Source organism: Oryctolagus cuniculus, chromosome 9 (assembly GCF_964237555.1).
Source record: "Oryctolagus cuniculus chromosome 9, mOryCun1.1, whole genome shotgun sequence".
NCBI lineage: Eukaryota > Metazoa > Chordata > Mammalia > Lagomorpha > Leporidae > Oryctolagus > Oryctolagus cuniculus.
The window spans coordinates 72,149,532-72,162,489 of NC_091440.1; the positions used below are offsets into that span (position 1 = coordinate 72,149,532).

The 12,958-nt window shown below is 43.5% G+C and overlaps 1 pseudogene; it reads left to right on the top strand.

The window, feature by feature from the left end:
- The window catches only part of LOC138843812 (serine/threonine-protein kinase Nek3-like), a 91,740-nt pseudogene that overhangs the window by 18,390 nt on the left and 60,392 nt on the right, over positions 1 to 12,958 (top strand).

Sequence of the window (12,958 nt, forward strand, 5' to 3'; positions counted from 1 at the left end):
GAGAACTTGCATCCACTGGCTCACTCCCCAAATGCCTGCAGTGGCCAGGACTGGGAACTGGGAACTCAATCCAGGTCTCCCAAGTGGGTGGCAGGAGCCCGATTTCTTGAGCCATCACCTCTGACTCCCAGGGTCTGCTTTAGCAGGAAACTGGAGTCAGGAACCAGAGTAGGTGTCCAGCTGAGGCACTCTGGTTTGGGATGCAGGTGCCTTAACCACTAGGCTAAACAGCTGCTCCCTATAGAATAGTACCTTTATTTTAAGAAAATATTTATTTTATTTATTTAAAATAAGAGTTAAAGAGAGAGAGGTAGAGACAGAGAGAGAGAGAGGTGTTCTATCCACTGGTTCACTCCCGAAATGGCTGCAATTGTCTGGGCTGGGCCAGGCCAAAGCCAGGAGCCAGGAGCTTCTTCTGGGTCTCCCACATGGGTGCAGGGACACAAGCACTTGGGCCATCTTCCACTCCTCTCTCAGGCCATAAGCAGAGAGCTGGATTGGAAGTGGAGCAGCTGAGACTTGAACCAGTGCTCATAACATCGCAGGCAGCAGCTTGACATGTTTTGCCACAACAAATATCTTAAGGAAACTTCTGGAAAGAAAAATGACCTACCCTCACGTATATTTATAAAATTAAAATAGTTTATATGAATTCAATTCAGTTGGTATTTTCTAATTTCCTTTTTCTTTCTCTGTTTCTGCTTTTCAAGTTCTGTTTTTACTTTCCAGTTTCAGGCCAATAGTTGGAAAAGTCTCATCCTCAAAATATGTGGAGGGTCCATCAGGCCACTGCCTTCCCATTACTCCTAAGAGCTGCAGTTTCTAATCAAGCAGATGTTTAAGAAGAATCCCCTGCACTGCCCTTCAGCCTCGGCGCTCCTGTGCAGAGGCAGCCTAGCTCCGCTCCTGGGGAAGTGCTTCCCCCCTGAGGTAGGACGCCTGTTGGATCAGCTGTGAACAGGTTTCCAGGGCTTGTTATCTTGTCAACACACTTGCAAGAGTACTTTTAAACTTTTAACCTACAGTGCGACCCTGGCACACTGGGTTTGAGTCCTGGTTGGGGTACCAGATCCTGTTCCGGTTGTTCCTCTTGCAGTCCAGCTCTCTGCTATGGCCTGGGAGGGCAGTGGAGGATGGCTCAGGTCCTTGGGCCCTGCACCCCATGGGAGACCAGGAGAAGCACCTGGCTCCTGGTTTTGGATAGGTACAGTGCGCCAGCCATAGTGGCCATTTCGGGGGGGTGACCCAACAGAAAAGGAAGACCTTTCTCTCTGTCTCTCTCTCTGTCTAACTCTGTCTATCAAAAAAAAAAAGTTTTGGAAATGGAATTAAAAGTTTCATATATTCATATAAAAATACCAGAAAGGTACATAGAAATTGTGAAATCCATGTATATGAGGGTCTTCAAAAAACTAAAAAAAATATGCATGCCATGAAAAAGCTGTGCATGAAACTCAAAAGTGTCTTCTATTAAATTAATTATAACTCCATTTTTCATGAACTTTTAAAAAAGATTTATCTATTTGAAAGGCAGAGTTGGCCGGTGCCACGGCTCACTAGGCTAATCCTCCACCTTGCGGCACCGGCACACCGGGTTCTAGTCCCAGTTGGGGTGCCGGTTCTGTCCTGGTGCCCCTCTTCCAGGCCAACTCTCTGCTGTGGCTAGGGAGTGCAGTGGAGGATGGCCCAAGTGCTTGGGCCCTGCACCCCATGGGAGACCAGGGTAAGTACCTGGCTCCTGCCATCGGATCAGCGCGGTACGCCGGCCGCAGTGCACTGGCCGCGGCGGCCATTGGAGGGTGAACCAATGGCAAAGGAAGACCTTTCTCTCTGTCTCTCTCTCTCACTGTCCACTCTGCTTGTCAAAAAATAAAAAATAAAAAAAAAATAAATGAAAGGCAGAGTTATAGAGAGGGAGAGAGAGAAAGAGATCTTCCATGCACTGGTTCACTTCCCAAATGACACACAGGGCTGAACAAGACCTAATCCAGGAGCCAGGAGTTTCTCTCACATGGGTGCTGGGTCCAAGCATTTGGGCCATCTTCTGCTGCTTTCCCAGGCTATTAGCAGGGAATTGGATCAGAAGTTGAGCAGCCAGGACTTGAACTGGTGCTCACATGGGATGCTAGCACTGCAGGCAATTGCTCAACCACTACACCACAATGCTGCCCCTTCCATAAACCTTCTGTGGTGCCGTTTTGGCTTGGTGCTGTGGTGTTGCAGGTTAAGCCTCCACCTACAATGCTGGCATTCCATATGGGCACTGGTTTGTGTCCCAGATGCTCCACTTGCAATCCAGCTCCTTGCTAATGCACCTGGAAAAGCAGTGGAAGATAGCCCAGGTGCTTGGGCCCCTGCACCCCCATGGGAGACCAGGAGGAAGCACCTGGCTCCTGGCTTCAGATTGGTGCAGTGCGCTGGCCATGGCGGCCATTTGCGGGGTGAAGCAACAGAAGGAAGACCTTTCTCTCTGTCTCTCTCTCTCACTGTCTAACTCTGCTTGTCAATAAAGTAAAGTAAAGAAAAAGTAAAGAAAAGGTAAAGAAAAAGTAAAGTAAAGTAAAGTAGAGTAAAATAAAGAATGTTAATGCTTCCTTCCCTTTTCTTCTTCATCCCACAATACTGTTTCCAAGTGTAAGCTCAGCTGTGGCTTGTGTAATCATACAGATCTTTATTTATATGTATAAATTTACATATTTTATATATAAATAATATACAAATGTCTATATTTATCTCTGCCTAACTACATGTATTTTCAAATGTCATTTTTTATTTTTCAACTTAAATATTATTGTGCTGAAGATTGTTGATAATTAAATAACATTACGGCAGTGTCTAAAGAGATGTATATAAATTCCCAACTTTAATTTTCAGATCATCTCAGAATATGGTGAACAGATACTAGAAGAAACCAAAAAGTCTAAGCATAATGCACCAAGAAAAAAGGGTAACAATTCTGAAAATGTTTTTTCAATTTAGTTTCATTTATTTGAAAGGCAGAAAGAGAGGTAGAGACCGACAGATCTTTCATCCGCTGGTTCACTCCCCAAATGCCCACAAGAGCCAGGTCTGGGCCAGGCCACAGCTGGGAGCCAGGAACACAGTCCAGGTGTCCTGCTTAGGTGGCAGGAACCCAGGTGCACCTTCACAGGAAGTGGAATCAGGAGCCCAAGACAGGAATTGAACTCAAGCATTCTGATGCGGGATGCAGGCATCCTAGCTGATGTCCTAACTGCTGGGCCAAATGCCTGCCGCACAATAGCAATTTTGAATTTTTATGTTTTTTTTTTTAAAGATATGTTTATTTGAAAGGCAAGGTGACAGAGAGAGGGAGAGGGGGAGGAAGAGAGAGACAGAGACCTAAGTGAATGGAGATGTCTCTAAACTTTCAGAGTTTAACATCAGGACTTAACAACAGAAATAGCTTCTTTGAACACGTGGAGTGTGTTATTGTGTGATTAAAGCCTGGAATCGCTCTTCAGGTTTTTTTTTTAAAGAATTATTTTATTTATTTGAAAGAGTTACACAGAGAAGGAGAGGCAGAGAGAGAGAGAGAGAGAGATCTTCCGTTCCATTGGTTCATTCCCCCAAATGACTGCAACAGCCAGAGCTGAGCTGAAGCCAGGAGCTTCTTCCAGGTCTCCCATGTGGGTGCAGGAGCCCAAGGACTTGGGTCATCTTCTACTGTTTTTCCAGGCCATAGCAGAGAGCTGGATCAGAAGTGGAGCAGCTGGGACTCGAACCAGTGCCCATATGGGATGCTGGTGCTATATGTTAGGGCTTTAACCTGCTACACCACAGCGTCGGCCCCAGGTTCTTTGCCTTGAAGACCCTCACTTGTCTCTTAAGCTTTGTGCTGATCCCATTAGGGAATTCATCAGGTGATTCTTCCTGTGTTTCTCTGCCCACCTTTTTCTTTTTAAGCAGACACCAGCAGAATCAGGATTGCCTTGGGAAATGAAGCAAGCTCGACGGTAAGTGCTTTAAAATGACATTTTTGAGACATCCATCTACGGGGCACTGGCTGCCCTTGGGTGCTCTGAGATATTGAAAGGCTGTGGGGCCCCAGCGGGGAAGCAGTTCTGCATCTTTGATGTGTGACGACATCATCAGTCTTGGAGCCCTGCACTGCTGGATGAGCTTCTGTAAGTCACCAGTTATTTGATCTGTTTCTTCATTTTTCTTTTAAAATATATTTTTTATTGTTAAAAAAGAACAGATTTCATGTATTTCAAAGATACAATCCGAGAACTTAAGGAAACCTCCCTCCATCCTTCTTTTCTTTTAATTTTTGCCATAGCATACTTTTGATTTACTTTATAATCACAGGCTTAATACTCCACTGAATATAGTGTTCAGCAGTAAAAAGTAGAAAGACCACTGTTCCACAGGAATATAGACAAGGGTTGTAAATGATCATCAGATGATAAGATGTCAATTTTATTCTTATACATTTAGGGTGTTTTTTTTTTGTACTCTATATATAAGCTACCATACATCAGAGAAAACATATGATGTTTGTGAGTTTGGCTCATCTCACTAAGCATAATGATCTCCAGTTGCATTCATTTTTTATTTGCAAAAGACAGGATTTCTTGATCAGTGACAATGGCCTCAAAGCACATGTAAGAGAATTATTCATATTTTCAATCATGGCTTTTTGTTTTTTATTGCAATAAAATATATATAGCCAAAAATTACCATTTTAGGCAATTTTAAGTGAACAATTCAACACCATTAATTTTACTTATAATATTGTGCAGCCATCACCACTGTTCCAAAACTTCATTGCTACCTGTGGGTGCCAGTTCGAGTCCCAGCTGCTGCACTTCCTATCCAGCTCCCTGCTAATGGTATGGGGAAGCAGTGGAAGACAGCCCAAGTCCTTGGGCCCCTGCAGCCACATGGAAAAGCCAGAAGAAGCTCCTAGCTTCAGATTACTCAGCTCCAACCTTTACAGCCATTTGGGGAGTGAAACAGTGGATGGGAAACCTTTCTCTCCTTCTCTCCCTCTGTCTGTAACCCTACCACTCAAATAAATAAAATAAAAACTTAAAAAAGCCAACTTTTCATTGCCCTAGATGGAAACTCTGAACCTATTAAACAGCCAGTCCCAGAGGGACAAATATCATATGTTCTCCCTGATCGGTGACAACTAACCAAGCACCAAAAAGGGAACCTGTTGAAGTGAAAAGGACACTATGAGAAACTGACTTGATCAACCCTTGTCCTGACTGTTGATGTACAACTTAATACTTTATCCCTTTTAGTATTTTTTTTTTGTTCTACTTAATACCATAATACCATTGGTTGAACTCTGTAATTAACACACAATTATTCTTAGGTGTTTAAATTAAACTGAAAAGTGATCTTTGTTAAACATAAGAGTGGGAATAAGAGAGGGAAGAGATATACAATTTGGGACATGCTCAAGCTGACTTGCCTCAAATGGTAGAGTTAGAAATGTGCCTGGGGATTCCAATTCAGTCCCATCAAGGTGGCATATACCAATGCCATCTCACTAGTCAAAGTGATCAATTTCAGTTCACAGTTGATCATACTGATAGGTCTAAGAGTCAAAGGGATCACATAAACAAGACTAGTGTCTGAAAATACTAACCGATAGAATAAAAAAGGGAGAGAACGATCCAACATGGGAAGTGGGATACACAGCAGACTCATAGAATGGCAGATGTCATAAACAGCACTCTGGCCTCAGAATCAGCCCTTAAGGCATTCAGATCTGGCTGAAGAGCCCATAAGAGTATTTTAGGCATTAGGCATGGAAAGCCAAGGCAGTCTGGAAAAAAAAAACACCTAAATGACAGATCTCTGCAAGTGAGATCCCAGTAGAAAGAACAGGCCATCAAAGTTGGAGATACCTTTCTCTGAAGGGAGGAGAGAACTAGAACTTCCAGTTTGACTATGACCTAAATCAGATCAATGTCCTCAAACTCAAAAGGCTTCCATAGCCTTGGCAACTCATGACAAGAGCCTAGGGAGATTACTGATGCCATAAACAAGAGTGTCAATTTGTTAAGTCAACAACAGGAGTCACTGTGCACTTACTCCTCATGTAGGATCTCTGTCCTTAATGTGTTGCTCAATGTGAATTAATGCTAGAATTAGTACTCAAACAGTATTTTACACTTTATGTTCTGTGTGGGTGCAAACTGTTGAAATCTTTACTTAATATATACTAAATTGATCTTCTGTATATAAAGAGAATTAAAAATGAATCTTGAAGTGAATGAAATGGGAGAGGGAGCGGGAATTGGGAGGTTTGCGGGTGGGAGGGAAGTTATGGAGAGGAAAAAGCCATTGTAATCCATAAGCTGTACTTTGGACATTTATATTTACTAAATAAAAGTTAAAAAAAAAAACAATAAACCTGCATTTACCTGCCCCCAGCCCCAACCCAATCCTTGGTGACCTCAGGTTTGTTTTGGTCTCTATGAGTTTGCTTGTCTTTATATTTCCTAATCAGAATGTCACAAGATTTGTCCTACTGGGTCTGGCTTCTTTAACTTATGTAATGTTTTCAGGTTTCATCTGTGTAAATTCATTCCTTTTCACTGATAAGTGATTTTAGATCACTATTTTTAAAAAAGATTTTATTTATTTGAGAGAGTTACAGAGAGGAAGAGACAGAGAGAGAGATCTTCCATCTGCTGGTTCACTTCCCAGGTGGCCGCAATGGCTGGAGCTGACCCAATCCTAAGCCAGGAGCCAGGAGCATCTTCCATGTCTCTCACATGGGTGCAGGGGCCTAAGCACTTGGGCTATCTTCCATTGCTTTCCCAGGCCATCAGCAGAGAGCTAGATCAGAAAAGGAGCAGCCAGGATATGTACTGGCACCCATATGGGATTCCAGTGCCAGAGGCAGAGGCTTAGCCTATTACACCAGAGCACTGGCCCCGATCACTAATTTTTTTTTTAATTTAAGTATTCTTTATTCAAAGGTGAAAAATGTACTTTTCTGCATTATTGCAAAAAAAAAAAATTCACTGGCACAAAACACTTTTGCAGCGAGTGAGAAAGCAATAAAATGTTGACTTTAATGGCCAGCGCCTTGGCTCACTAGGCTAATCCTCCGCCTACTGCACTGGTACTCCAGATGCTAGTCCTGGTCAGGGCGCCGGATTCTGTCCTGGTTGCTCCTCTTCCAGTCCAGCTCTCTGTTGTGGCCCAGGAGTGCAGTGGAGGATGGCCCAAGGGCTTGGGCCCTGCAACCACATGGGAGACCAGGAGAAGCACCTGGCTCCTGGCTTCGGATCAGCGCGGTGCGCCAGGCCGCAGCAGCCATTGGAGGGCGAACCAATGGAAAAGGAAGACCTTTCTCTCTCTCTCTCTCTCTCTCTCTCACTGCCCACTCTGCCTGTCCAAAAAAAAAAAAGTTGACTTTAAAACTCAGTACTGTAAGTCATTCTGACAGTACTTTGCAAACTCAAAATTTCAAACTGCATTTTCTTTTTCTAAATTGCCCGTGGTACCTGAGGTTCCGGAAGCTCGGGCAGCTATTTCAGACAGGAAGGGGAGGAAGGAACTAGCAGAGGTCAAGGGATTTCCATTTCTTTTTCAGTCCCCACAGACTTCAGATTACAGATACTGGTTGCATCTGTTGAGATTCCTTGAATGATTTGCAAAATGAATTTTGTTACCCTTGCTGGTTGCATCCACTACAGAATCATTGTTCAAGTTGAACAAAAAGCTGCACATGTTATTTATCTTCTACTTTCCCTCTCCAGTCTACTTCATCTTGAGAAATTCCCCCTCCACGGTATTCAGAGATGAATTCATTTTCTGTACAGAGTCTTTGCTAAAACTCCCTCGGCCCGCCATCTGCGATGGTGCCAGCAGGAAATGCCCTTTGCAGTTGTACCTTTGTGCAGTGTGCTGCCCACAAGCGGGTTTCCTTTTCTTCTTAATTGGAGGATGTCCACATCCTCAGCAGGAGCTGGGCTATCACACTAGACTGACTCTAAATTCATATGCCTGTCTACATGTCTTGACCCCAGCTAACCCAGCAATGGCACAGAAGTGATCCTAGTAAGTGCCGGTGAGGACTCTCGTCTAGTGTAGGGACAGAAAGGAATGATACCTTTCTGCACTCATCAAAAAGGACATGGTCAATACCCTATAACAAAGACAGGTTAACAGGAGAGGGGCCGGCATTGTGGCAGAATGGGTTAAGCTGCCACCTGCAATACCAGCATCCCTATGGGTGCCAGTTTGAGTCCTGGCTGCTTCACTTCTGATCCAGCTCCCTGTTAATGTGCCTGGGAAAGCCACAGGTGAAGGCCCAAGTGCTTGGGCCCCTGCACCTATGTGGGAGAGCTGGAAGAAGCTCCTGGCTCCTGCTTTCTGTGTGGCCCAGCTCCAGCCATTGTGGCCATTTGGGGAGTGAACCAGTGGATGGAAGGTCTCTTTCTCTCTGTCTCTCCCTCTCTGTAACTCTGCCTTTCAAATAAATAAAATCAATCTTTAAAAAGAGAGAGAAAAAAGATTTAATCAACATATTACATGTCACAGAAGCCTTCATAAGGAAGACACAAAGACCCAGAAAAAGTGTCATTCTTATGCTTAGGTATGATAATACGTGGATGGGTGTGCAGACATGTGATTAGACAAAGGATATGGCTTAGTGGTAATAGACTGAGAGGGGAAATCCAGCAAGCCCTGCCTGTTCAGCTTTCTTCTCCGGCTCTCAGTACAGCACTTCTTCCTCCCAGGTATGGGACAGGACTTCTTCCCTGGAATGATGGCCTGATGACAAGGGTGTATCAGAGAATTTCTTGATGGCCAGTCTGAGGCACAAAGGTGGGAGAGGGCTAGTGTGATAGGTTTAGGATTACAGCTTACATTAGAAAGAGGGTTCTAGTTTCTTTTCTTTTTTTAAAGATCTATTTATTTATTTATTTATTTGAAAGAGTCACACACACAGAGAAGGAGAGGCAGGGAGAGAGGTCTTCCATCTGCTGGTTTACTCTCCAGTTGGCTGCAAGGGTGGGAGCTGTGCTGATCTGAAGCCGGGAGCTTCCTCCACATCTTCCCACATGGGTGCAGGGCCCCAAGGACTTGGGCCATCTTCTACTGCTTTTTCAGGCCATAGCAGAGAGCTGGATCAGAAGTGGAGCAGCCAAGATTCGAACCAGCTTCCACATGGGATGTCGGCACTGCAGGCAGCGGCTATACCTGCTATGCCACAGCACCGGCCCCAGGTTCTAGTTTCTATAGTCCACATTGGGGAAGAGGAATTCTGGTTTCTGTGACTCACTTTGGGGGAGAATGAGAGTTGGGGACAGGAGGGCAGGAGAAGGTCCCAGAGATCTTGATTCTGAGGCTGCTTCTGAGGGCTTGTAATGTCCTTTAGTTCAAAGCACTCAGCATATCAAAGTGCCATACTTGGGAGTACCGTGTTATGAGCCACAATAATAGCAGCCTTATAAAATGTCTTGATTTGAGATTACAGCATGGGGACCTGCATTGTACAGCAGGTTAAGCTGCCACCTGCAGTGCTGGCATCCCAAATGAGTCCCTGCTGCTTCACCTTTGACCCAGCTCCCTGCTAATGCACCTGGGAAAGCAGCAGAAGTGCTTAGGCTCCTGTACCCTTATGGGAAACCAGGATGGAGCTGCAGGCTTCTGGCTTCTGCCTGGCCCAGCCCTGGGTGTTGTGGCCGTTTAGGGAATGGCTGGATAGAACAGCTCCCTCCTTGATTCTGTCTCTCCTTCTCTCTGTCTGATGCTTTTCAAATAAATTTTTAAATCTTTTTTTTTTTTGACAAAGATATAAAATAGTTTTATTTTATTTTATTTTTTTAACTTTTATTTAATGAATATAAATTTCCAAAGTACGATTTATGGATTACAATGGCTTCCCCCCCATACTGTCCCTCCCACCCACAACCCTCCCCTTTCCCACTCCCTCTCCCCTTCCATTCACATCAAGATTCATTCTCAATTATCTTAATATACAGAAGATCAGCTTAGTATACATTAAGTAAGGATTTCAACAGTTTGCTCCCACACAGAAACATAAAGTGAAAAATAATAGATGATTTTTTTTAAATGATGATGAAATCAGATCAGACCTATTGTCATGTTTAATCCCAGTGAGAGTCAAGTTGGGAGTTGATAATTTCTTTCTTTTCTTTTTTTTTTTTTTTTACAGAGGATCAGTTTAGTATACATTAAGTAAAGATTTCAACAGTTTGCACCCCCATAGAAACACAAAGTGAAATATATTGTTTGAGTACTCGTTATAGCATTAAATCTCAATACACAGCACATTAAGGACAGAGATCCTACATGAGGAGTAAGTGCACAGTGACTCCTGTTGTTGACTTTACCAATTGACACTCCTGTCTATGGCATCAGTAATCTCCCTATGCTCCAGTCATGAGTTTCCAAGGCTATGGCAGCCTTTTGAGTTCACCGACTCTTATCTTGTTTAGACAAGGTCATAGTCAAAGTGGAGGTTCTCTCCTCCCTTCAGAGAAGGGTACCTCCTTCTTTGAAGACCGGTTCTTTCCACTGGGATCTCACTCACAGAGATCTTTTGCCAGAGTGTCTTGGCTTTCCATGCCTGAAATACTCTCATGGGCTTTTCAGCCAGATCCGAATGCCTTTAAGGCTGATTCTGAGGCCAGAGTGCTATTTAGGACATCTGCCATTCTATGAGTCTGCTGAGTATCTCACTTCCCATGTTGGATCACTCTCCCCTTTATTTATTCTATCGGTTAGTGTTAGCAGGTACTAGACTTGTTTATGTGCTCCCTTTGACTCTTAGTCCTTTCATTATGATCGGTTGTGAACTGAAATTGATATCTTGGAATAGTGAGATGGCATTGGTACATGCCACCTTGATGGGATTGAATTGGAATCCCCTGGTATGCTTCTAACTCTACCATTTGGGGCAAGTCAGCTTGAGCATGTCCCAAATTATACATCTCTTCCCTCTCTTATTCCCACTCTGATGTTTAACAGGGATCACGTTTCAGTTAAATTTCAACACTTAAGAATAACTGTGTATTAATTACAGAGTTAAACCAGTCATATTAAGTAGAACAGACAAAAAAACTACTAAGAGGGATAATGTATTAAGTTGTTCATTAACAGTCAGGGCTATGCTGATCAAGTCACCGTTTCCCATAGTGTCCATTTCACTTCAACAGGTTTCCTTTTTGGTGTTCAGTCAGTTGTCACCGATCAGGGAGAACATATGGTATTTGTCCCTTTGGGACTGGCTTATTTCACTCAGCATGATGTGTTCCAGATTCCTCCATTTTGTTGCAAATGACTGGATTTCGTTGTTTCTTACTGCGGTATAGTATTCTAAAGAGTACATATCCCATTATTTCTTTATCCAGTCTACCGTTGATGGGCATTTAGGTTGGTTCCAGGTCTTAGCTATTGTGAATTGAGCTGCAATAAACATTAGGGTGCAGACCGCTTTTTTGTTTGCCAATTTAAATTCCTTTGGGTAAATTCCAAGGAGTGGGATGGCTGGGTCGAACGGTAGGGTTATCTTCAGGTTTCTGAGGAATCTCCAGACTGACTTCCATAGTGGCTTGACCAGTTTGCATTCCCACCAACAGTGGGTTAGTGTCCCTTTTTCCCCACATCCTCGCCAGCATCTTTTGTTGGTAGATTTCTATATGTGAGCCATTCTAACTGGGGTGAGGTGAAACCTCATTGTGGTTTTGATTTGCATTTCCCTGATTGCTAATGATCTTGAACATTTTTTCATGTGCCTGTTGGCCATTTGGATTTCCTCTTTTGAAAAATGTCTATTGAGGTCCTTGGCCCATCTCTTAATTGGGTTGTTGGTTTTGTGTTTGTGGAGTTTCTTGATGTCTTTGTAGATTCTGGTTATTAACCCTTTATCTGTTGCATAGTTTGCAAATATTTTTTCCCATTCTGTCGGTTGTCTCTTCACTCTCCTGACTGTTTCTTTTGCAGTACAGAAACTTCTCAATTTGATGCAATCCCAATAGTTGATTTTGGCTTTGACTGTCTGTGCCTCCCAGGTCTTTTCCAGAAACTCTTTGCCTGTGCCAATATCTTGAAGGGTTTCTCCAATGTTCTCTAGTAACTTGATGGTGTCAGGTCGTAGATTTAGGTCTTTAATCCATGTTGAGTGGATTTTTGTGTAAGGTGTAAGGTAGGGGTCTTGCTTCGTGCTTCTGCACGTGGAAATCCAGTTTTCCCAGCACCATTTATTGAATAGACTGTCCTTGCTCCAGGAATTGGTTTTAGATCCTTGATCAAAAATAAGTTGGCTGTAGATGTTTGGGTTGATTTCTGGTGTTTCAATTCTGTTCCATTGGTCTATCCATCTGTTTCTGTACCAGTACCATGCTGTTTTGATTACAACTGCCCTGTAGTATGTCCTGAAATCTGGTATTGTGATGCCTCCAGCTTTGTTTTTGTTGTACAAGATTGCTTTAGCTATTCGAGGTCTCTTGTGAAATTTTTAAATCTTAAAAAAGAAAAAAGATCATAGCATGAAAAGCCCATTACAACAAACCTCATTGAAAATTCTTATTACTGGGGCCAGCACTGTGGCATAGCAGGGAAAACTGCCGCCTGTAGTGCTGGCATCCCATATGGGTACCAGTCCAAGTTCTAACTACTCTACTTTTGATCCCGTTCTCTGCTATGACCTGAGAAAGCAGTAGAATATGGCCCAAATGCTTGGGCCCCTGCATCCATGTTGGAGACCCAGAAGAAGCTCCTGGCTACTGGCTTCAGATTGGCCCAGCTCAGCCATTGTGGCCATTTGGGGAGTGAAGCAGCGGATGGAAGACCCTTCTCTCTGTCTCCCTCACTGTCTGTAGCTCTACCTGTCAAATAAATTAAAAAAAAAAGACACTTGGGATGCCTGCATCCCATGTTGAGTGCTTGGTTTGAGTCCTCCCTCCTTCACTTCCAGGACAGCTTCCTGCTAATGCAC